Source organism: Pinus tabuliformis, chromosome 4_1 (genome assembly GCF_031772625.1).
Source record: "Pinus tabuliformis cultivar Carrire ecotype Pingquan chromosome 4_1, CPIR1, whole genome shotgun sequence".
Lineage (NCBI taxonomy): Eukaryota > Viridiplantae > Streptophyta > Pinopsida > Pinales > Pinaceae > Pinus > Pinus tabuliformis.
In genome coordinates, this window is record NC_142303.1 from 136937241 (window position 1) to 136964264 (window position 27024).

General features: G+C 41.7%; 1 pseudogene; it reads right to left on the minus strand.

The window, feature by feature from the left end:
• LOC149174586 (uncharacterized) overlaps positions 1-25647 on the minus strand; it is a 102832-nt pseudogene extending 77185 nt beyond the window's left edge.
• Between the last annotated feature and the right edge of the window lie 1377 nt (positions 25648-27024).

A 27024-nucleotide genomic window follows, 5' to 3' on the forward strand; every position in this document is an offset into this window, starting at 1 on the left:
ATTAACCGAACAAAGATTACATATTGTACACGTCTTTACAAGTGTAAAGACCAACAAAAGACAGACCGGTTGAAAAAACAACAAACAACCGGGTTAACAGAACCCAAAACCTTACATACATAACCACAAAAGCCCCCTGGGCAAAAATCCTAAGTGAACAGACTGCTACTCACTCCACAATTCTTCTCCTTCAAGTCTTACTGCTCAATCTCCCCAAATCTTATCCATCTAACCCCACCGTCGATCTACCTTTCAATCGGACGGTAGATACTCACTCCGATCAACCAAGAACTACCAAGATCCACTGTCGATCTAGCCTTCAATCAGACGGTAGATACTCACTCTGATCAACCACGAACTCCCGAGATCCACCGTCGAGCTAACCTTAATCGGACGGTAGATACTCACTCCGATCAACCGAGTTGCACGTTGATCCTGTGTCGTTGATCTAAACCCTTTTTATCTGACGGTCCACAAGATATCGCTTTAGAAACATACGCAATAATTATCCACTATCCAGACCCAATCTAGATTATAGCCTTGGTCTAAAAAGATATTGGGTCCGCTCAACCCCTTAACCTCCGATCAAAATTGAACCCGATATCCATTCGATATCGAAGGCCTTCAAAACCTATGGTTTGCGGCCCTTCAATAAGCACGTTGTTTAACATGCTCTCAACTTCCATAATTGGCTAAGAAGAAAGTATTTGTGATTTGATTGACGGTTAGAAATCATGCCAGCACTTCATCCAGGTTCTAAGACTTCCGCGTCTGCCCACACCCACTAGTCTCCCTCCTACTTATTTTCCATGATCTGGAAGTACTCCATGTATTTTGCCACCTGTCGATAACAATCCTCCCTCAATTTACCAGAGGGTATAGAATCTATTAGCACTCGAATCTACCTCTGGCTGAAGGAAGGTGAGGTTCAAGGCAACATCAAACCAAGCTCAGCCTCGTAGCTAGCCCTACGAGGACAGGAGAGGGCTCTCTCCAGTCAATCTCGATAAAATGAGCAATAGGGTGCGAGATGACTTAAAATGGGAACTGATTTTAGGCTAGTAAATGAATTTGAATGAGGGATATTTGATTTAATGACTAAGTTGCTGGGCTGTATGGGACGAGGACAGCATGAACAGAGATTTAACCAAAGGCACAGGATATTTCATAAGGCGAGATAAGCATGAGATTTTAGCAATCGAATTGAAATTAAATGGGGTGAAAAGACTGTTTAAGAAAGCTGAAAAGGGCATTAATGTATGAATCCTTTCCAGGCAGAAGAAAACACATAAAGACTGAACACTTCCTCAAGGCAGAGCAATGACTGAATTCTACCTTTCTCACTTGAAAGTATTCAGCTGGAAACAATCATGAATGGACTGCAAAACAACACATGATACATATGAAACAGAGAGAAAAACACATTGCCAAAACTCATACCGCAAGGATCTTATAAATCAGAGCTGCACCATTTAATTATTTCTCTGTCAAAACTGTACAGTGATAGTGCTGGGTTTTTTCTTCCCACACTTTTTCTCAGAACTCAGAACCCTTTACAAATGATTTTTTATGCCATAAATAAGCTCCACTATGAGAAAACAAATCGATCCAAATGGGGAGCTGTTACAACTCAAATCCTGAGGATATGAAATGAACCGTCCATCTGTTCTATAGACAGAACAGCGTTTCATTATTTCACTTGAAAATCTCTGATGACCAATGGAGAGGTGGTATCTGTAGATGTAAATCCTTTTGATTTGTAACTGCAGTTAAAAATAGACCGTCGGTTCTTGTTTCTCTGCTATGACAAGTGTTTTTGTTTTAAATGTAGGCGTTTCAATCTGTGACTGTTCGCTTTTCATTTACCTGGGCCTTTTGAATAAAACTAATTTTTTAATAAAAATAGCCTTTAAACTAAAATTCCGTCTTGAATAAAGGGAACCGCCCTTTCCAGTAGCAATATAGCCTGCTATGCCAGATGTAAGAGCATATATAACAACGAGAGGGATGCTTGCATGTCTACTTGCTGAACGAAAGTAACATCTGGCACAGTCCTTGGACAATCCACTGCGATCTGCTATTTCTCAGCTTCAGTGCGCTCGGCATTTGTCATTTGAACGAAAACCAACCTTTCCTGAGTAATTTTTCTTTTGAAAGAAATGCCAAACATTTCAATGCATTGACAATGATTTCTTCTACATGTTCGTTGAGAGCCTGCTCAATATAAGGCAGCAGATACTCCTCCACCGTTTCCCACAATCATAGCACTCCATTGCCTATAAATTATGTTACCGTCCTCGTCCCAATCATCTGAATCTCCCTCTGAGGGTGGCGCTATCTTTAACTGTGATGCTCTACGCAAATTACCAATCAATGCCATGACCTGCGAGTTAAAAGGAGCATAACCCAAAATTTTGTTTTCAACTTGCATAGGCAACTTGTCAAAATGTTTGCCAATATAAACAATTTCAAATTTTATTTGGATGTCATTTAACGTCTCCTCAATTAGAGGCCAAGGGTGGTCAGAATTGAAAATTGCACGGTTATCGAACATAATAAGTATGGAGGTGTTTGGAGGACAATTAGATAGATGGAACGGGTTCCCTTTTCCAGGAGTGAGAAGGCCGTCTAAATCCGATAAAAATTTCTTTTGCATATTGGTCGCCTCCTCTTCTGACAAAGCCTGCCCTGTATGAACTGTAAAAGGCCATGATTGATCGCCTTCTCTTTGAATTTCTGCTCATCTCAACAAAACCTGAGCCACAGTCTTTCCGCACCTTTTGGCAATTTCCCGAATGACAGTATTTTCCATAGCGGCATTGGTCCCATAGTAGGTACCAGATGATCCTAGAGGAGATGCATCTCGACCTGATTGACAGCAGGAGGAATGTTGGCATATGTCAACAAATCTTCAATCTTTTTGCATGAGAAATTGCTCACGCCAATCGATTTGGTAAGACCCAACTCCACACATTGCTCTAATCCCCTCCATACAGACTTGATATCTAATGGAAAAAAGTCTTCCTCTTTGTGAATTGGATGCGAAGCTCCTTTTCTCAAATTTATAGGCCAGTGGATCAGCTACAAGTCCAAATGTTGTTTTACCACCTGTGGGTTATGAGCATCAACTTGAGAATGTTCAATTGGTCTTGAGAAAAGCTTAGGAGGGTGTTTCATGAAGTGTTGATCAAGAGGTCCTTCAAATGCTACATAAACTGACAGTGAGGCCTTTTCTCTCCTCCCTGCTCTTCCAGCTTGCTGCCACAAACTTGCAACACTACCTGGAAAACCAAGGTGCAAAGTTGCATCAAGGTTCCCCACATCAATTCCAAGCTCTAAAGCATTGGTTGCAGCAACACCAAGAAGATTTCCCCCAAAGAGACCACTCTCAATCTTTCTCCTCTCCTGAGCAGTATAGCCGGCTCGATACACACATATTAAATTGTCAAGATGTGGTGCCGTCTCATTTAGAATCTAATTGAGGACGAGCTCGCTGAGTTTACGAGTGTTGCAGAAGGCTATGGAGTGCGAACCATGCTGAACCAAATCCGCAAAGATGTGAGAGGCCTCTACAATAGGACTGGCACGTTTCAAATTTGTAATTTGTAGTAACTGTATCCTACATTTTGACATGTTTTCGTGTCTTTGGCTTCTGCATTGCTGTTTGTTGATGGTCCAAACAGACTGAAGGATTCCAGAGGAGGAAAATCTTTGAGCCACAAGGACTTCCATCGTCTAACACCCTTCTCCTTCTCGCAGATTAGCAAGTCCCATGGCATGTTCACATGGATTCGCAAACGTTGCACTACTTATAACGAAAGTTGGATTACTTCCATACACTGCACCATTCTGAGATTAGAAAAAATACGCTCAAACTATTTGTGCGATGGCAATATTGACATATGCAACATATCTGGATTTGTAATTAGCAATCTAGCATTTTCACGGAGCCAAATTTGGAGAAGAATTGAGCCGCAACAAATTGAATTTTTGATGAATCGATGATAAAATTCGGCCTTGGGGCTCTGTGCGGCGCGCGCACTCCCAGTGCGCCGCGCTTGGTGAGTGCGTCGCGCCAGTGTTAATTTTACACTGTGGAGGAGCGCCCCATGCGCCGCGCAGCCCATGTGCGCCACGCTCTAAGCCAATGCGCCGCGCAGACTCATAACACAGTCTTAGTCTCAAAAAGAATCACCAGTTTTTCCCTCTCTCCATGAAACTTCGACTTTCCTTGATTTTTTAGATGAAGACCTCTTTCTGTCCTTATGCTACCACAACAATCATACAGTTCAAGTGCTTCAACCCTTCCATGAGACTTGCAGACAATTGCGAGCATATTCTCCTTTCCCACATACTCAGATAGTGCCCGACTGATGGCATCATCCTCTACTTTCCCTAACAAGGCAACAACTCCAACCACGTCCTATATGATAGGGAGTTTTCTTGATTGAACATTCACCCTACTTAAGTGAAGCCAGAGGGAAGCTGTAGTGATTCCCTGTCTATTGATTTTCTTCTAAAGTATCTTCAACACTGTGTGAATATGGATTTGAATTTGCCTTCCCATCACTTTTTGAAGAAAAGGTACATTTGTTGAGCTCTCTTCGTAAGCATGACAGATTGCTCCATCATCGAAAGTTTGATCCGGAACACTAACAATCTCCAGCCGTGGATTTGGAAGAATATCAACCTTAATATGCACAAAGAGCTCGGTATGCCAGGAATGGAAAGCTTTAAATTGCAACAGTCTAATGTCTTCTGGAAGCATAATGTTGGGCACCGTACCTTTCCCTGACTGAATTTGTATTGAACAAAACTCAGAGTATACAAATCAACTATCAACGTATGGTGGAAACCATCCATTTTAGGAGTCACTTTCAAATATACCATCATACTTTGACCTCCTTTCAGACTAAAAGCCTCCTCAGATAAAACTAATGAAGAAGCACCACGATCATATATGTTCCCCTCTTCATTGATGCTATGATTAGATAGTGCAATTTCAGATCCAATTTCTTTTTCTCCATGATGACCAACATCAACGTTCTCCGACATGTGATGAAATCACATATGAGGGAAACTGCAGATATATCAATAGAGATATGAAGAGGATTCTTAAACTCAAGCTCCACATTTATAGCCTCTCTAGCAATACAAATATTGCTATCTTTTCCTTTCGAAGATTTGGAAGAAGACCTTGCTGCAGAATCTAACCAGTTACTTGATGTCGGGGATGTTGATGGAACTAATCCTTCCTCCAAATATTGCCATGTCTTTTCTGGTAAAAGAATAGCTCCAGCAGAGGCATATGTGCGGTGATCCTCTAAATGAATTCTCAGTGATGTCATATTAATGGCAGGCAAATTCAGTTTGAACATTTCATCTTTTTTTACCAACACTCCCAAAAACATGCAGGAAATCTCCCAGAAACATTTCCTGAGTTACAGCTGATTGATGACTACATGCAAGTAATCTCATTAAATGTTGAATGGCTAGTTCTGACTTCCCGATAACAGCATACCATCTTCCAAGATTAAAGTGGACATGGTCTCTGATATAATTCCATCCATCGCTTTCAAATACAGGAAGAACACACATATATGCTCTAATGGCATGTTTCCATTGTCCACATATAGTATAGTGATTTCCTGCAAGGACAAGATGGAATCCAAATTTCCTAAGCATGCATGGATTTGCACGTGGATAACAATAGGCTACCTGCTCCAGAAATATCCCTGCACGTAAGCTTGGTTCCTCACTAGAGATACGGAAGTAGAAATTGGCAGCCTCCTTGAATTGCCCCCTAGCTTTGTGCAATTCCGACCACCAAAGTGCACATCTTGTGGCATATCTCTGACCTGAGGCACCTATTTTCTGATAATTTGTAAAATCCATTTCCATGGAATACTCTGCTTCCTTTCTTGATTGATCCAGCATAAATAGTGAAAGTCCAATCATTTCCTGAACACTAGCATAATGCTTCCAAGCCTTGCCAATCTTGTAGTCACGGGATAACAATCGATAATTTGAAAGAGCAAGTTCATAATCACGCAACATAAAGGCATAGTCTCCCAAAATTCTGATTTGAGACTCTATCGAACTAAATGTGTAGATGGACCCATTTGAAACATCAGCAGTATCATCCTTTCCCTTATGCCACCAAAGGTTTTTAAACTAATTTTTCAACCCCTTCCTTGTTGCTGAAACCTATTGATTCAAGGAGCGTATTTTCTGCTCCATGTATGGGATAATATTCTTTACAAAAAATTCTTGCACGAATTCATTAATCTGTTCCAAGTCATTTCTGTTGAAACAACGGCCTAGACCATGGTCAGATGATGAATTATCAAAGATGATGAAACAAAAGGAGTCCAGATATCTTCCGGTAAGATCTCTTCATTTGATTGTGAAGAATTAATACATTGCAGCCTACAATCATGTGGTCCAAAAGTTCCCTTCATTTCCAATAGTATTTCATTTGCTTTGTCTGCAGGTCCATCTTTAATAAAGGAAAACTGGTACTGTATTGAGTAAATGAATTTTCTTATACTTAATGTTGTCTAGGGGCTTCAGTCATACACTTGTTGATATGAGATATAACTATATTAGCTTTGAAAAATCCCACTCCAGCCCCTATAGCTCTTGCTTTGTCTCTTTGTGCTGATGATGTTATGTCTATTTGTGCTTTTGTAGGGATGGGGGCTGCTGAACCTAGCAAGATGGGCAGGGCTGCCTGAAGAGCTGTAAAACCTTATCAACCATGTATTGAACGAACTTAATAATTTCTTCTTTAAAACATAGTTTTGAAGAAGAACTGTCCTTCAGCATTATTAATAATGTGGATCTTGAAGTGAAACCCTATTGAAGCTCTCTTTGGCCTACAGGAGTTAGTGAACAATTCTGGAGACAAAATCCTGGACTCAAGGATTAAAATGACCCTTTTTGACCAAACTGGTATTTGATGACTGCAAATAACGAGAAATGAACTTTGGTGAATTTGACTCTGACAGAGGATTGGCAAGACTAAGTCTAACAGAATCCATGTCATACCAGATATAACTCTCCTTACATATCATGCCTTCATTCATGAGATGATCAGCTAAATAATTTTCTTTCCTTCACACATGAACAAAAATGACGATTCTGAGGGTTCGCAAGTGGGAATGAATACGCTGAAAGACTTGCGAGAGCCTCCAGTGTTTCAACACTTTTCCAGGTGCCATTCCATTACACATTTTCTTGGCCACATTAATGACCAATTCTGAGTTAACTTCAATGATGGCATTGTGTAAATTTAACTCAAGCAGGATTTCCAGGCACTGTTCTAAGTCCATTAGCTCCACCATGTTATTAGTGGTAGTCCCTAGATGACCTATGCTCCCCTGTTCATACCTTATGACACCTCCAAAACCAGCCATCCCTGGGTTGCCCTTAGAGGCCCCATCTATATTGATCTTCAAAAATCCATGAGGACGAGGCTGCGAGAAATATTTATCACTAGTTTTTTTACTCCCTCCCTTAACAGTTCCAAGGGGAACTAGAGAGTGGAGATCCAACTGCCTCAAAATGTGAGCCTCCTGGGCCGAAGGGGGGTCCTCAGGAATTTTCCACATAAGGGCTCTTACTGTATCTTTGATCTGTCTTAGAATTTGGGCAATGATATTCTGGGTCGAGCCTGTTTTGTTCTTGAAAATCCTGCCATTACATTCTTTCCAAACATCCCATATAATAAATCCTGGAAGTAGATTCCAAGCCTTGTTAATGATTTCATTACCAGAGAAGTCTTTCCTCCAATTCTTCAAGGTGTTGGTGATGCTGAGTCTGTCTCTATCAGTTTGCCTGAAGACTGAGGCCACCCAATCCCACAAGGTAGAGGTGAAGGGGCAGAGGTTTAGTAAATGCTCCATCGTTTCTTCCTGTAAGCCACATAGATGGCATTTGGATGGGCCAACAAAACCCCTTTTCAGAAGATTCTCCCAAGTGAGAATTTTCTTTTGGTGCACTAACCACATGAATAACTTGACTTTCATCCACTGCGAGTTCCTCCAAAGGTTATTCCAAACCTGGTCAGGGTTTGGATAATCAAAACCTATGGCCATGCGTTTAGCTTCTTTGAGGTTAAAAGTGCCTTCAGTGTTTCGACCCCATCTCAATTGGTCAGATGAGGAAGACACTAAAATCTTCCTCTTCTCCAAGTCAAGAGCAAGGGAGTCTGCCTGGGCTTTCAAAGGGCTCTCTTCATTGTATCCATGATTCTTCCACATTCGCCATTTTTCATTGTCCCTTTCCTGATCCTAGAAGTCACTTACCATGAGTAAACCTTTGTTATTGGTGTCATTTTTTAGAGTGGTTAGTTCTTCTCTAAATAGATTTGGTTCCTGTTGCTAGTTATCCTCCCAAAACCAAGCAAGGTTACCAGCTCTAATCTCCCAAAAACTATGCTTCTAGACAATGCCTCTATTCTCCCAAGCAAGGTTCCAAATGTGGGAGCCCTTGATGAGCCCTGACATTATGATATGATCCCTCTCCTGCCAATTACTTGCATATTTCTGCTTCCAAAGCTTGGCCCAAGGAGTTTCTGATTCCTTGAGCCACCTCCACCACAATTTTTCTCCCGAAACTTTTCTTAGGATTTCACGGTCATGAAGCCCCAAACCTCCATGGGCCTTAGGTTTGCAGAGCTTGTCCCATGCTACCAGCACCCACTTCTTTTTCTCTTCCCCATTTCCCTAAAGAAAATCTCTTTGAATACTTCTGATTTGTTGTATGACCCCTTTGGGAGTAGGGAGAACTGAAAACATGAATATGGGTATAGCCTGCAGGACAACCTTAGTAAGCACAAGGTACCCTACCAAGTTCAAAGACCTATAGGTCCATTTCTTGACTTTGTCCTGAAGTTTATTGGTGACCAGTTCCCACACTCCCTTACTCAAAGGTTTGTTAGTAAGAGGCATTCCTAGGTACTTAGAAGGTAAATGAGCCCTTTGAAAACCAAGAATTCAGGTGATGTTCCTCTGAATAGCAATGTCAGTATTGAAAAAAAAAACCTTTGATTTGTCAAGGCTTACCTTTGTACCAACCGCCATAGCAAAGTCGTTCAGTATTTGTTTGAAAGCTCTAGCTTCCTTGACCATAGGAATGCCCTGCAACATTGTATCATCCACAAATTGTTGATGAGTGGATGCATCCCCATCCGAGGTAAGTTTCAGACCCTGGATTCTTCCTTCAGCATTTTCCATTTTGATCACTCTGCCTAGTCCTTCCATCATGAGAACAAAGAGGAAGGGGGAGAGTGGATCCCCTTGTCTGAGACCCCTAGAGGGAATAAAGGTTCTAGATGGAGAGCCATTAAGTAGAATTGAGAAGCTAGTTGTGGATACAAGGGCCATAACCCATCTTATCCAGTTGTGGTCGAAGCCATAAGCTCTTAGCACTTCCTTGATGTACGCCCAACTTAGCTTATCATAAGCTTTCGCTAGGTCCAATTGCATGATCATACCAGCTTGCTTCTTGCTCTTAAGAGAGTGTACCACCTCGTGAGCTTGTATGATGTTGTTGAGAATCTGTCTTCCTTCCACAAAACCAGTTTGTTCCTCTGAAACAAGATCAGGAAGAAGAGGCTTGAGTCTGTTAGCGATCACTTTGGAGATAATTTTGTACACCACATTGCATAAGGCTATGGGTTTGAATCTATCTGGTGTCATAGATTTTTTCTGCTTTGGAATCAAAGCTATGAAAGAGGCATTAAGAGCTTTCAAAACAGTTTTGGATCTCCTAGAGTCTTCCACAACTTCAAGGATATCTTGTTTGATAGTTTTCCAGCAAGCTTTGAAGAAATCGACATTGAAACCATCAGGGCCTGGAGCTTTCCTATTTTGCATCTCATTGATAACTTTACTAACCTCGTCCTCCAACACTGACCTATTAAGATTGTGGTCTTCTTCCTCGGTTACAAGCTTAGGAATGAAGTTTGTGAATTTGTTGATGAACCATGATCTGCCAACGTGAGGCTCCTCTGCTATGCTAAGGAAGTGTTGCACTAAGACAGAGTCTATTTCTGTGTGAGAGACAAGCTCTTTCCCTTGAGAATATTTAAGCTTGGAAATTCCATTATGGGGTCTGTGATCCAAGTTTGATCTATGAAAAAACTTCATGTTTCTTTCTCCTTATTTGATCCACTTCACCCTCGATTTCTGTCTCCATAAAATCTCCTCTTGAATACATTGATCTTCCCATTCATTCTGAAGAGAGTCAGCCTGAATTTTCCTTTCCTCAGTAAAACCCTCTGAGATGTTGATCTAATTAATCTCCTGGATTTTCTGCTCAACTTCCTTTTTGGCTTTAAAAATATTTCCAAACTCTTGTTTGTTCCAATCTTTAAGCCTTGATTTGATGTGTTTGAGCCTCTGCTGTAGTATGAACATTTTGGTGCCTTGAATGGGCCTTTCTTCCGTCCACCATTTGTCAATATTTCTTATGAAATCAGGGTGAGAGAGCCAGATATTTTCAAACCTAAAAGGTTTGTTCCTCTGTGTTCCCATAAAAGAAGCTTCCAGCTGCACATGCCAGTGATTCGAGCCTCCAAAGGGTAGGATTAAAGCTGACATATCAAGGCCTGATAAGGAGTTCCTCTGAGATTATGAATCTGTCCAACATAGAGGCAACCTGAGAAGCCCCTCCTCTCTTTTATTCCAAGTAAAAATGCCATTTTCTACTTCTATGTCCACTAGCCCCATGTTATTCATGAAGTTCTAGAAGGCAATGGAGTCCTTGCCTAGTTTTCTTGTACTACCTTTTTTCTTTGTAAGAGATCTGATCATATTGAAATCCCCTTCTAGAATCTAGAGCATATGAGGATATCTCTCCCTAAGTTCCCCAAGGGAGGTGAGACGCTTTAGTTTGTCTTCTAGTTTTTGAGGGCCATAGATGTTAGTGATCATGTAGATCTCCTTATCCCCCAACAGTTGAATCACCATCGATAGATAATTCCTAGAAGCTTTAGCATCCGGGATTCCAAGTTTTTGAGGATCCCATAGAGTGAGAATCCCCCCCAATAAGTTATTTGCTTTAATCTCTAGAGACTCATACTTTATTAACCACTTATTGTGTATCTCTTTGATCTTTTCCATCGAACATTTTGTTTTCTAAATAAAAATCATATCTGAATTTTCTTCTTTTATTCGACTGCTAAGATTTCTTTGTTTCCTTCTACTTCATAGACCCCTTATGTTCCAGGTTGTAAGCTTCATCAAGAAAGGTTTGTAAAGGAGTAACTAGTAAGATCCTTCATCTTACCTGAGTTAATCATAAGTTTCCCACATTCAAACAGCAACTCGTTCTATTTTTTCCTTCCCCTTTTCCTACCCGGGTTCTTTGAAGAAGTCATTGGTGTATCCTCCATCGTTTTAACTCCCCTATTCTCCTGGAAATCATGGTTTCTTTTGAGTCCAGAACACTTGGTTTGTGCTCTCTATAGGAAGATCTTTTGAACCCTGTCAAAATCATCTTTAGGCAGAGAGTCAACCCCTTTGGTGATTCCCTATTCCAAAAAAAATTCTAGATCTAAATTCTCTCTATCTAGAATCTCCTACAGTTCATGGTCTTCCGTTCTTGCCTCACTAGGGGTCATCTCATGGTCCATGCTGAGCTCCATCATGCTTGGCACATCATCCGTTTGTTTTTTGTTTTCTGGTATATCCTCCATGTTAGCATCCCTTTCCTTCTCATTGGGATTATTCTCCAATACCTGGTTTGTCCCATTGATTTCTACTTCTTCTTCTAAGATATTGAAACTATTGTGGTTTGATTGTCTGTCTTCAGTGCCTTTATCTTAATACCTCTTACCTCCTTTCCCTTTACCCCCAACCTTCGTAAAACCTTCAGGATCCTTGCCTGTAGGGACTTTCATGTTGTTTTCCAGCTTGTTCAATGGGCAGTCCCTGTATAAGTGCCCATGTTTATGGCACATATGGCACCTGAACGGGACGTGTTCATAATATACCACCTACACACATTCATTTTCATACACTTCCAAAATGATTGCATTTGCAAGTTCCCCAGATAAGTCCATTTCCAAACATATCCGAGCGAAGGAGGTGTATTTTCCTCTTAGAGTAGTATCTGAGATTTTTATAAAATTCCCTATCTTGTTACCGATAGCCTTCAGAGACTCCAACATCCAGTAATCTAAAGGAAGGGAGTAGAGTCTTATCCATACTGGTACCGAGGTGAAAGTTCCTCATTCTGGGACAAAGTTCATTACCCATGGTCTCATGTAAAGACCTACAGACGCATAAAAATAGGGTCCTCCCTCGAACACTCTGTCTTTGTCCTCTAAGCTTGTGAACCCATCGTGAAGAAACACTTGGACCCTAGGTGAAGGTCTATTTTCCCCTTTGGTTTCTAGTGGTTCCTTATCCATGCTTGCAATGCCTTCTCCGTCGACCAGATCCCCATAAATTTATAGATAACAACATATTCCACCATGTGTTCTCTGTGCACCTACAGCACTGGGTCACTTAAGACGACTCGAGGAATAGTGGTCACCTTGGCTTTACATGTCCCTAATGTATTCATGGAAGCAACTTTCTGACTGCTACCCTCTGTCCTCTTCTCCTTACCAGCTTCCTCCTGGTTCTCTTCCTGTTCTTGAGGTCCGATGGTTTCTGATTTTTCTTTATTCATAACCTCTGTTGCCACCTCCATTGGTTTCTTGAAACAATGGGATCCAACTCCCTTGTTTCTATCCACAACCAATTGATTGTGGGAGGGAGAAGACCTCCCTCCTCCGCGCCCTGCAATGGTAACCAGCTACACAAACCCTAAAGCAAAACCCTTAACCCCTTCTTTTGTAGCAGACACAATCCTCCATCACCCTTGAGAAATAATTAGTGGTCCGTGCAGGTGGGAACACTCTAGATTAGGAAGCGTCGATAACACTGATAAATAAATAAAAATATAAATAGACAAGAGGTATGGTAAATAAATAAAACCTCTTTTTATATTTTCTCCATAAACCTCTTTACACTTACTAACACTCAAAAAATAGGTTTTATTTGGATGAGGCCTATGGGAAAAATACCATGGGCCAAATTATTATTAATACCATGCAAAAAATACTATTAACCATAATATTAATATTAAAATATTATTATTATTATTATTATTATTATTATTAAATCTAATATTGACATTAATATATCATAATATTGATATTGTTAAAAATAATAACTTTGTAGCAGTATGATCCAGATTATCCACAGTACTATGTTCATTATGTCGACGTTTCGAACCCCAAAGGGGGTCCATCATCAAGACAAAAAATGAATGATAGATTATGAATGATAGATTGAGAGAAGAATCTTCCAACCAAAATATATATAAATAAAACCTAAAGTATGATAAAATCCACTGTTTTAGAAATTGCAGGTCAGCAGTTCTTCTTTCAATCTTTATCCTTGAAATTTTGAGAAAACAAATCTCATTCCATGTATCCCCTCCATACAGGGAAGTTATGTTAGACTTTAAGCTTTTTTTGTAGTTTTTTGGACCAGTATGATCTGGATTATCCATAGTACTATGTTCATTATGTCGATGTTTCAAACCACAAAGGGGGTCCATCATGAGGACAAAAAATGAATGATAGATTGAGAGAAGAATCTTCCGACTAGAATATATATAAATAAAACCTAAAGTATGATAAAATCCACTATTTTAGAAATTGCAGGTTGAAAGTTCTTTCAATCTTTATCCTTGAAATTTCGAGAAAACAGATCTCATTCCATGTATCCCCTCTGTACAAGGAAGTTATGTTAAACTTTAAGCTTATGTGGTAGTTTTTTGGAGTAGTATGATCCTGATTATCCATAGTACTATGTTCATTATGTCGACGTTTCGAACCCCAAAGGGGGTCCATCATCAGTATAGAAAATGAATGATAGATTACGAATGAAAGATTGAGAGAAGAATCTTCTAACCAGAATATATATAAATAGAACCTAAAGTATGATAAAATCCATTGTTTTAGAAATTGCAGGTCAGCAGTTCTTCTTTCAATCTTTATCCTTGAAATTTCGAGAAAACAAATCTCATTCCATGTATCCCCTTCGTACAGCGAATTTATGTTAGACTCTAAGCCTCTGTGGTAATTTTTTTGGAGCAGTATGATCCGGATTATCCATAGTACTATGTTCATTGCTCCAAAAAACTACCACAAAAGCTTAAAGTCTAACATAATAACTTTGTTTGAATCCAATATTAAATTTTTTATATTATAATATATATTAATATATCATGATATATATTAACTCTATATATATGGGAGGTAAGAACAAAGACATAAATTTATAGAGGTGGAGAGATACGGGGAGTGACAAGGGAGAGATGGAGATAAACTGAAGGAGAGAGGAGAGGAGGAATAAAAAGAGAGAGAGGTAGAGAAGGGTAAAAGAGGGAGAGGGAGACACAAATATGGAGGGGGAAGAGAGGGGAGAGTGCAAGGGAGATAATGAGAGGATTGGAGGGCAGAGAGAGGGGGAATAGAGATAAACGTAGGAGAGAAAGGGCAAGAGAGGAAGGATGAGAGAGAGGAGGAGAGAGGGAGAGATATAGATATGGAGTTGGAGGGGGAGAGATGGAGGGAACAAGAAAGACATAGAGAGTGAGAAGTGGAGAGAGAGGGGGGTTGAAAAGGGAGAGATGGAGAGAAAGAGTGTATGTTTAGGGGTGAGATAAAGAGACAAATAAGGAGAGATAGAGAGAAGGGGGGAGAGATGGAGACAGAAGGAGAGAGGGAGGGATATAGTAACATATTTAGAGAGAGAGAGAGAGAGAGAGATGGAGGAAGAGATAGGATTGGAGGGAAAAGAGAGAGAGAGAGAGAGAGAGAGAGAGAGAGGGTAGAGAGAGATAGAGAGAGTGAGAGAGTGAGAGAGAGGAAGAATGAGACATAATACTTGAGAGGGAGAAGGAGAGTGATGGGTAAGAGAAAGGATTAGAGGGAAGAGAGAGAGAGAGAGAGAGAGAGAGAGAGAGAGAGAGATGGGGGAAAAGAGAGGGAGGTAGGAGAGAAAGGGAGAAAAAGGAAGTATGAGAAAGAAGATTTGAGAGAGGAGGAGAGAGGGATGGATAGGGAGATGGAGTTGGAGGGGTAGAGAGGGAGGGAAGAACAAATACAGCGAGCGTGAAGTGGAGAGAGAGAGGAAGTAACAATGGATAGATGGAGAGAGAGTGTGTATGTTTGCAGTTGAGATAAAGACAAAGAAGGAGAGATGGAGAGAATGCAGGAGAGAAGGAGAGAGGGAGGGATATAGTAATAGAGTTGGATGCTGAAGATTAAGAGAGAGAGAGAGAGAAAAAAAGAGGAAGGAAGGGAGATAGGATGTGAGAGAGTGGAGTGAGGGAGGGAAAGAGAGATGGAGTTGGAGGGGGAGAGAGAGAGAGGTAAGAATAAAGAAATATAGAGAGAAAGAAAGAGAGGGAGTGATAAAGAGGATGGAGAGAGACAGGGAGAGAGGAAAGAAGTAGTGAAGAGAGATAGAAATAGGTGAGAGGGAGAGAAGGGGGAGAAAGAGAGAGAGAGAGAGAGAGAGAGAGAGAGAGAGAGAGAGAGAGAGAGGAGGATGGACGGATAGGTAGATAGATTAAAGAAATAGAGTGTATGTTTTGGCTCTGATATAGAGAGGCAAATGGAGATAGAGTTATAGATGGAAAGTGAAGAGAGGAAAGAAGAGAGAGATGGAGAGAGGGAGGGTGATATGATAATCAACCTTTGAGTGATCTCAGTTAAAGGATTATGAATGAAGGTATTACAGACTCATGTGTTGGTGGGTGTCTATGTTATTTTAGGTAATGAACCGATCAGATTGCAAAACACACAGACACTTGAAATGGAAAACAGCAGAGAAACATAGTAAGCAAATACAAAAACACAAAAAATTAATAAGGAGTTCACCCTATCCTGCAGGGCTACGTCTCCGGTCCAGCTTTTAGTGGTGGGCTTCTTTTATTGTGTCTTTAAAGAAGAGAATTACAATGAAGAAGCTCAATATGAGTCTCTTGAAATAGAATTTTCTTGGCAGGGTGGTTCTTGAACTCCCCAAGCCACTAGAGTGCACAGACTCTTTTCCTTACCAACTCTTGACCTTTCTAGTCTTTAATGGAAGGAGCCCAATGTGGTGCTCATTCCTAATAGATCCTCTCAGGGATGGCTTGAACCTCTCAAGCTCTCTGGTGCTCGACGTTGCCTGTGGTCAACTCAGCCCTCTGTCTTTCTGCTTTTTGCTTCATTGTCTCTTCTTCTCTATCTTCTTCCTTTTCTTCTCTCCTCCATCTTTGGTGTCTTCTACTTTGTCTATTCATGACTTTAAAGCCAATGGATCTCATGACTGCTTGATTCCCCTTCTTCCTCTGTTGGATCGCCTATTGTTGTTCATTTGGAATTCCCTGTCTCTGCATCATGGTCATCGGTTCACAGGGAGTGGCCACTTTTCCTCTTGCGAACTGCGCCAGCTCTTCCTCGTCAGTTCGGTTCTTCAGTTAAATCGTTGAATGAGTCATCTGCCACCTCGACGATCAAATCAGACCTCAAATCCTTGTAGATCTCAGCTGAATCCCCTATCAAATCCGGTTCTTTCATCGGGAGCATTCTCAGCCATTAGATCTAGAGCCTCCAGATCTGACGTCATTCTCTCATTTCACACAGTTGACTTGCTCGACCGTTAGCGTGCGATGAGCGATGGTTTTCTCTCTTCTCCGCTTGTCACACATCAGGTGCTGAGTGGAATCGCTAGGTTTCAGCCAAATTCACTTACCGCCCAAGGGTTCCCCTAATAAATACCCCTGGTTTCTAGAGCGAGGGTCCCGCCTTTAGCCTTTTGCGCTTTTTCCCATGGTTTCCCCGGCTTCCATGCAACCAATTGCTTCGGGGCCTTTCCATTTCGAGGGGTTTTGCCCAGTTGTGCATCAAAAACTACCTCCATTTCCCAATCAGGGCTTCCCAGGTGCTAGTTTCACCTCTTGCATTGTCTCCATGGGCCTCGATCAGCGCGCTTTGACCGAGGTCCTCCTCATTCCACACTGGCTACCAACTGCCACTGTTTAGAGGTTTTTCAGATCGCTCTGTGCTCTTGAATTTGAATTTTTGTCCCGATCTGATACAGTCATGGTACTTTGATTATTCTTCATGGATCTAATTCGGATCACGGCCTTCCCATTGAAAAATCTTTTGGACCACCAAAAGTTGGTTTTCAAGCATCGACTAAGTGAGGGTACTGTTGCCTCGCTTGTCCAATCTTAATCCACTTTGCACTACTCGGTTTTGAGCCCTTGAGCCCTACTCTGAGGCACTCAACATCTCCTCTGCGCGTTGTCCTCACCTTCCTATCCAAAACCATGTCTTCCTGCAATTCATTAAGATATTCAGGTAGCAGGTCATCAATAGAAGGCAAATGACTCTGCTCTTCGGGATCCTCAATTAGAGAGGGTTCAAACAATCTCAAGAAATCTACATTTACAACTGAGTAGATTTGCATGTAAGCTGGTAGATCAAGGCAAAAAGCATTTTCAAACCAATCTTCTCAAGTATTTTGAAAGGTCCATACCTAATGGGCTTTAGCTTTTTACCTTCACCTTGCATCCGGTCCTTGCTGATATACAGCCATACTTGGTCACCAACTTTCAAAACTATGCTCCATCCGATGCTTGTCATGCCTAGCCTTGTATTTGGCTTGGCTCTTTTCCAGCTGTTCCTGTACTGCCTGGTGGATCTCCTGGATTTGTTCAATGAACTTAGTTTCCTTGTCCACATCATTGTGTCCCTCAACTGTGTTTTCTTTACCAAAGACAAAATCCAAAGGAGACCTTGGTGTGAAACCAAAATAGGTCTCAAAAGGAGATCTCTGTGTAGAAGAATGTTTTTCTCTGTTGTAAGCATGTTGCACATAACACAAATGTTCATCCCAAAGCTTAGGATGTTTACTGCAATATCCTCTAAGTAACTAGATCACTGTCCTATTAACTACTTCTGTCTGGCCATCAGTTTGTGGATGAAAAGTTGTGCTTTTGTTCAGTTTGGTGTCCATCAGTTCCCACATACTTGACCAAAACTTCCCCACAAATCGGGTGTCTCAATCAGATACAATGGAAGTGGGTAATCCAAAATGAACCCATACATGTTCAAAGAACAGTTTTGTAGTTTTTTCAGCTGTAATCTATTTATTACAAGAAATCAAAATACACATTTTGCTGAACCTATCCACAACAACATATAGGTAATCATGACCTTTCCTAGATTTAGGTAGTCCTCCAACAAAATCCATGGAAACACTTTCCCAAGGGTGAGAAGGTACTGGTAATGGAGTGTACAAGCCTAGTTTTATGTTGTTGGGCTTGCTTTTAGCACACATAGTACACCCTCTTACATATCTAGAAACTATCTCATTCATTTTTGGCCAATAACAAAATCTTTGCACCTGTGCAACTATTTTATTTACCCCAAAGTGACTTGATATCAGAGAAGTGTGTGCTTCTCTAATTATCTTTACTCTCTCAGTTTATGGAATGCAAAGTTTCCCACAATGGCATAAGAGTAGGTCGTTTACATGATAATCCAATTCTTCTACTCTTTTGCCTTGACTTAAAGTTGCATATACATCTTTGAAATCTATATCTTGAGTATATTGTTCAATGTAACTCTCATGTAGCACAGAATTATGCTGAAGTATAGTAGATGCATTTATAATGGGTCTAGATAACATGTCTACAACTTTATTGTGTATGCCCCTTTTATATCTAATAACTAAATGAAACTGTTGTAGAAAACCCATCCATCTATAGTGTCTTGATTGCTGCAACTTAGTTTGGGAGTGTAGATATTGAAGTGGTTGATGATCAGTATGTATTACTGTCTCTTTACCCATTAAATAATGTTTCCACTTTTTCACACTCTAAACTAATGCATACAATTCTTTATCATATGTAGGATAGTTAACTATTGCAGGATTAAAAGTCTCAGAATGATAACATATGGGTTTACCATGCTGTGTCAACACTGCTCCCATGGCATAGTCACTAGCATCTGTTTGGATCTCAAATGGTATTTGCAGATTAGGCAGTGCTAGTACAGGTGTTGTACTAATCTTTTCTTTCAAGGTGTCGAAGGCTTTCTGATGTTTTCCTCCCCACTGAAACACCTTGTTCAATCCTGTTAAAGCATGTAAGGGAGCTACAATTGAGGAAAAGTTAGAAATGAACTTCCTCCAATACTGTGTTGCCCCTAAGAAGCTTCTCACTTCTGTAGCAGACTTGGGTTTAGGCCAATTTACAATGACTTCCACTTTAGAGGGATCCATCTTCAATTCACCACACCCTACTATATGACCCAAATAATTTAGAGATGTTTTTCCAAATTCACATTTTGAGAGTTTAACATGAAGTTTTTCTCTTTTCAAAACATCTAGTGTCTGCTTAACATGCTTTAAGTGTTCTTCCCACGTTTTACTAAAAATCAGAATGTCATCCAGATACACAATAACAAAATCATCAAGAAAAGGTCTGAGTACATCATTCATTAATCTCATGAAAGTAGCAGGAGCATTAGTTAAGCCAAAAGGCATAACTAGCCACTCATACAATCCCTGCTTTGTTTTGAAAGCATTCTTCCATGCATCTTGTTCTGCAACTCTAACTTGATAGTATCCACTGTGCAAGTCTAGCTTGGTGAAATAAACAACTTCCTTCAATTGATCTAAAAGATCATCTATGCGAGGAAGGGGATAACGATTTTTTATTGTTATCTTATTCAGTGCTCGGTAGTCAATGCACATTCTCCACGAGCCATCTTTCTTTCTCACCAAAATGATTGGTGACCCACATGGTGATGTGCTAGGCCTGATGAACCCCTTCTCGAGCAACTCTTGCACCTGCTTCTTGATTTTAGCATTCTCTAAAGTAGACAACCTGTACATTCCAATGTTAGGCAAAGGAGCATCTTGCTGCAAAATAATATCATGTACTATTTCCTTTTTGGGTGCCAGACCTTTAGGTTCTTGAAACAAGATATCATACTCTGAAACAACCTTAAATCAACTTTATTTTTAGCACTACAGCCCTCAAATACATTGGTTTTATAAGGCTTCTTTTTCTTTACAACCATTAGTAAGAATTGTTTGCATGAATTTATCATTCTTTTCATCTGCCCTGAGTTTATGAGAGTATAATTATTCTTGGGCTTATGAGCTCTTACAAAGTATTTGATTCCATCTTTAACAAGTAAATACTTGTTGTCAACTGTATAGAAAATAACTTTTCTATCATACAAGTAAGGACTTCCTAAAACAATTCCACATATATCCAAAGAAATTATGTCTAACTCAACCTCATCTACAAATGCTGACCCAAAAGAAAACTTGAGTTTGCACTGTCTAGTCACTTGTAGTTGTGCTTTATCATTCAACCATCCTAATGGGTATGGTTTCTTGTGAGGTGTAGTTGAAAATCCCAGTTTATTTACAATTGCTTCAAAAATTAAATTTACTTGTGAGCCACTATCAAACAAAGTATCAATCTTTTGATGTTTGGAAATAACTCGAATATGGAAAAGCTCACGTCTTTTTCTCTCATTTTCTTCATCAGTAATAGATTGTGCAGAATTACTAGTAGATGCTTCAGAATTCTTATCTTTTATGCCTATGGCTGTAATGGTTGTTTCATCTCTCGAGTGTGAACCCAAATCTTTCTGAATAGATGCAGCAGTCTTCTTCTTCTTGCCCTCGAATTTCTTAGGTCTTAGCTCTGGATGCAGAATCCAACAATGCTCATCATCATGCCCATTATTTTTACAGTGAGTACATGAAGCCTTGCTTTTTTGTGCAATGTTAGCCTTCCTTGCTTTCCACTTCTGCTTTCTTTTCTCCATGCTCTTGCTTGCAGTGGGTTGGGATGGTCCCCCAACTTCTGGATTTCCATTCTTTCCTCTAGCTTCTAGATGAGTAACTTGTACAGATACCTCATCTATACTAGTGGGATTAAACATGAGGATGGTATGCCTCATGTAGCTGTGTAAACCACCAATGTACTTCAAAAGAGTCTCTAGTGAGTCTAATGAGATTCCTAGAATTAATGCTCTCTTTCTAAATTCTTGAGTGTACCCTTGCACACTTTGCACTTTCAACTGCTGAAGGGTTTGCCAACTCATCATGGCTTGTTGCATGTAGGGAAATGGATAGAACTGCTTTTTGATTGCAAAAACAAATTCACTCTAGACAGAGATAGTGTTACCATATCATTTTAGGTCAGATTGGGTTCTGCCTTCCCAGCAAACCAAGGCAGTGCCTCCTAGGTGTAGGCTTGCCAGCTGAATCTTGCTCTTGTCTGAGTCGATGTTCTGCACTCTGCAATAAACATCAATTTGTCTAATCCAATTGTCCAACTTTTCTGAATTTATCACTCCATCATATATAGGCAAATCAAATTTAACATCTAGCTTGATCAAAGATGCTTTCTTGTTATGTACAGGGCTATTAGGAGGTGTGAGAAAGATTTCCTCCTTCCCTTTTCCTTTTGAGTGGTCATTGAAATGTGATTCATATTCTCCTTTGTCTTGTTTAGAGCCTGATGAATCTTCATCCTTATGTTTTCTAAAGTCTTTATACATTTCTTCTACCATAGACTTTCTGGCCAGGAAACTTTCTATGAATTGAGGGTTTGGACCCATAGGACCTTCCTCTGACATCGTCTTCGGACGATAGACTCTCCCAATCTCAGGATTAGTTTCGACCAACTCTCCTTCTCCTAATTTGAGCTTTGATCTAGTGAGCATTCACAACTAAATCAACACAAGCTTGTCTAACCTTAACAACCTAAAGCTCTGATACCACTTGATCTGATAATCACCCTTTGAGTGATCTCGGTTAAAGGATTATGAATGAAGGTATTACAGACTCATGTGTTGGTGGTTGTCTATGCTATTTTAGGCAAGGGATCGATTAGATTGCAAAACACACAGACACTTGAAATGGAAAACAGCACAGAAACAGAGTAAGCAAATACAAGAACACAACAAATTAACAAGGAGTTCACCCTATCCTCCAGGGCTACGTCTCCAGTCCAACTTTCAATGGTGGCCTTCTTTTATTGTGCCTTTAAAGAAGATAATTACAATGAAGGAGCTCAATATGAGTCTCCTGAAATAGAATTTGCTTAGCAGGGTGGTTCTTGGACTCCCCAAGCCACTAGAGTGCATAGACTCTTTTCCTTACCAGCTCTTGACCTTTCTAGTCTTTAATGGAAGGAGCGAAATGTGGTGTTCAGTCCTAACAGATCCTCTCAGGGATGGCTTGAACCTCTCAAGCTCTTTGGTGCTCGACACTTCCTGTGGTTAGCTCAGCCCTCTAACTTTCTACTTTTTGCTTCATTGTATCTTCTTCTCTATCTTCTTCCTTTTCTTCTCTCCTTCGTCTTCGGTGTCTTCTTCTTTGTCTGTTCATGGCTTTAAAGTCAATGGATCTCATGACTGCTCGATTCCCCTTCTTCCTCCATCGGATCGCCTGCTGTTGTTCGCTTGGAATTCCCTATCTCTGCATCATGGTCATCAACTCACAGGGAGTGGCCACTTGTCCTCTTGTGAACTACGCCAGCTCTTCCTCGTCAGTTCGGTTCTTCAGTTACATCGCGGAATGAGTCATCCACCACCTCAGCGGTCAAATCAGACCTCAAATCCTTGTAGATCTCGACTCAATCCCCTGTCAAATCCGGTTCTTTCATCGGGCGCATTCTCAGCCGTTAGATCTGGAGCCTCCAGATCCGACGCCATTCGCTCATTTCGTGCGGTTGACTTGCTCGACCGTTAGTGTGTAATGAGCGGCGGTTTTCTCTCTCCTCTGCTTGCCACGCATCAAGCACTGAGTGGAATTGCTAGGTTTTAGCCAAATCCGCTTACCACCCAAGGGTGGCCCCGATAAATATCACTGGTTTCTAGAGCACAGGTCCCGTCTTTAGCCTTTTGCACTTTTTCTAACGGTTTCCTCGACTTCCATGCAACCAAGCACTTCGGGGCCTTTCCATTTCGAGGGGTTATGCCCAGCATCAAAAACTACCTCCTTTTCCTAATCCAGGATTCCCAAGTGCTAGTTTCGCCTCCTGCGTAGTCTCCATGGGCCTCGGTTAGCGCACTTTGAACGAGGTCCTCGTTGATCCATGCTGGTTGCCAACTGCAACTATTCAGAGGTTTTTTTGATCGCTCTGTGCTCTTAAATTCAAAGTTTTGTCCCGATCTAATACAGTCATGGTACTTTGATTGTTCTTCATGGATCTAATTCAGATCAAAGGGAAGGACAAAAGGATTAATAGATATGAAGTGAAATAGCATGTGTGTTAGGGGGGTTGAGATAGAGTGGAAAATAAGGAGAGATGGAGGGAGTGTTGGCTTAGTGGGGCCTAACCCAGGTTCAGAGGTGATTTAGCCAAGCAAATCCCAGTACTACTAGCCCTTTCAGCAACAGTCCGCGGAGCGTTGACTGAGGTCTCACCCGAAGTAGTATGGGAGGGTGCTAGAACCAGGTTTCCGCACCCTAGGGATGTATGATGGGCTTCTATAGGTTTGCGGTCTAACCTGTCGCTACACACACTTGTGATCCATTTGCAACCTGTGGTGTGGCTTCCGCGCAACCCTACTCAGGACGCAACCCATTTAATACCCACGATCCTTGTTACTTAACTGATTACTTAACTTGCGTGTGTAATATTTATGGTTATTACAACATATATATCAATTATATCAGTGCGCACAGTACCTAACCGAATACACACATAAAGAAGATAATGCACAGCAAATACATAGGAATAGAAATCAACTCCTCTTTTATTAATCTTCAATCTTGCTTACAAACTTGACACCACCCTGCGAAATCAACTGCAGACTCTACTAGGCCTCTGCGCAATAAACTGTAGAGCCTCTTCCTACTACTACAACCTAAGATGCTTAGGAATCTACTCTAAGCTCGAACCATTCCTTCGCTATTCATCTATTCCTCCTTTTTTTACTTTTTTTACAACTTAGAGCCTCGCTCTATTTATACAATTCCATGGTCCACGGACCATGGGTAGGCCGACTTTACACTATTTTACAATACAATGTTTAGGGAGGACAACCCTATGATTCAATTGTACACTTCGCGCTAAGCACCCGCTATTCGCGGAGTTTTACAACATCTCTGACCAAAACTTGGGCTTTAAGCACCAAAAACATGCTGTGGGGGGATTCCATGCCCAAAAATCCCCCAACACAATCATTGTGACTCATCCCGAGTCACTCTGCTGGTGTGGCGATCTTCGCATGGAGCCCATCCAACTGTTCCTGTGCTTCCCGGAGGTCCGCGGTGCACTGATCTGCAGTTTGTTGGATCTCCTCCATTCTCTCGACCAAATGCTCGCTGTCATGGGAAAATCCCTATCTTAAGTCATGCATCGCCTTCATCTGTGCGAGCTTTCCTTCAATGTCTGCAATGATGAGGAAGGCCTCATCAATCCAAGGCTGCACATACGCCTTAAGGACTGCCTCTTTCTGCCAGACGACATCCCCCTGGTCCTTCAACACCTTTGCCTATTGTAGCTTCGCAAGCCGCTGGGTCAGGGCAACTGTCTGCGCCATTCTACGCACACTGTCACACTGCACTTGAAGCTCTCATGCCTCCGTTTCCAGGCGCTGTATGTTGGGGTCCTCCTGTAATGAAGTGAGGACCGTGAAGGATTCTTACAACATAGTGGTGCAGTTCTGTACTGCCTGGCCTATTTACTCCAGCCCTTTCTAAATAGCACCAACGCACTGTTCCCTAACTTCCGGGGGCATAGAGGACTACGCCTTTAATCACAGTTTGGTAATCTGAGGTTGAGATCTAGCTATACCCTCGTTTCTTTTTCCTTTGCCTCACGGAATCCAGTCGCCATTCGGTGGATCCACTCCACTACTGATAGATATATCAGGATGACCAATTCTAGGACATTTCTACAAGCATTGTCTATCGCCTGCTCTAGTCCTTGAGTCTGTGTAACTAGTTCATCACGCTGCCAGGTGAGCTGTTCCATATTGATATTTTGTTCGCTCAATACTTGTAGCGTGTGGCCTTCTCTGGCGCAGAGCTCGACTATGATCCCATCCGGTAATTGGTACAGGGTTTCTCATGGAAGGGCAGCCAAGTTTAAGCCCAGTCTCTTAATCCTTCCCACCCCAGCTCGGTCAACTTTGTTCGCTACTACTAACGCACCCTCAGGGAACACAAAAGTGTTGGTCATTCGAGTGCACAACATCTATTCTGCCTTTGATGTACCTACTGCAACATATGGAGCCATCGTTCCTATTTTTGGGGTTTGCACCTGTAGTTCTTGTAGCTTTGCACTTAGCGCCCCCGACACAGTGTTTAGCTCCGTCATCACCTCTTGGAGCGCATCCTTAGTGACATGGTGAATCTTTTCACCGATGTCAAAAAGATCACCTTCTGTAAGCATGATTGAGTCGATGGACGTCTTCACTTCCTTATTCTTCTTTCTGGGGATCGGTCTCTCAGGGACGCGTGGTCGTTTCAACTGTCGCGAGGTGGTTTCTGCACGTTCTTTGGCCAGGTCTATGTCCTCAGCCCCTTGACCTGTGGACATCTCATGGCCCACCTCAGTCCCTTCTGTTGGTGTTGTTGTTGTTTTTGCTATCTGTGCTGCTACTGCTTCATCGGTCGGCTTCTACTGTGCGGCTACCTCTGTTGCTACTTTTTCCTACCACCTCTTTTCAGCTAGTTGCGCGATGCGTAGGTTGTTGTCCTTCTTCCTTTGTTGGGTTGCGGCCCTTTCCATTCCTACCAGGTCCGGAGCGCGCCACTCTGGAGGCCATGTTTCCAACTCTATGAATATGGTGTCGTCAGTTGCAATGAATGGGAGCTTCGTCCATTCCTCTGCTGGATCCTTTCACACCTAGACATAAATGTTATGCATGTCCCCTTTAAACTCTGTGAAGCTCTACAGAGTGGTGTACACTGTGGGAGACAACCGTGGTCTTCTATTTATCCACATTCGGATGCTCACCTCCATCAGTACCCAAAAAACCTTGGTTGCGCGAATCCGCTTCGCGTCCTTAGTGGCCCAGAGTGAAGCATACTTCGTGGCCTCAGGTAGGTCCTGGTCAATATTTGGGAACTGGCTATCTTCTAGTAGTTCGCCTGCTACCAATAAAATGGATAATAGCAACCACGCGTAGTGGAAGGTCTTACCTTGCTCTTGGGCCTCCTTGCAATTCAGCAAGAATTCCTCACAGAGGAACGTGCCCAGTTGAACTGGACCCCCTCCACGCACTGTTTGGCCAATGCAACCATAGGCACTAGTACTTCATCAGCACAACAATTCTGCATTAATTTTCCAGCCAGGAGCTACGTGGCTATGCACACGCCTTTTTCCTTGATACTTGCAATTGCATAGCCTCGCTTCTTCTTTTCCAGCTTGTATTTAGTTTTCATGGCTTCTACAAGAGCCAAATTGCTTCTCTTGCCCACCGTCATCGCGGGGTCCTTTCGCTTACAGGGAAGTCGAGAAATCCAGTGAATAAGCTCCGTCGTGATGGGAGTAGGCTCCTCCAGCCATAGATACCCATCATGCACTAGGCGCAGTAGCTACCTGATGACAAAAATGGTGATGGGCACATGGTGAAAGTGGGGTATCCATTGTAGATGAAGTAACTCGGCCTTCTCCACACCACGCAACCATTTTCGTGGCTCCAGTGTAATTACTGGCCCCTCCGAATTTTGCTTCATCAAGCTCTCCATCACTAGGTGTGGGAACTTCTTGCTATCCATGAGGTCCCAATCTTTGAATTTCAGGGTAGGCACCTAGCCTAGGGGTGGACCTTCAAAAGTAATTCCATCAGGGAGGAGCGGGGTCTGGAGCACACTCTTCGTGGCCTCCAAGTCTTTGGGTGCCCTAACTTTCCCTTTCCATGGAGGGACGTACGTGGGTAACTTCACTGTGGAAGGCATTGGTGGGACGTCC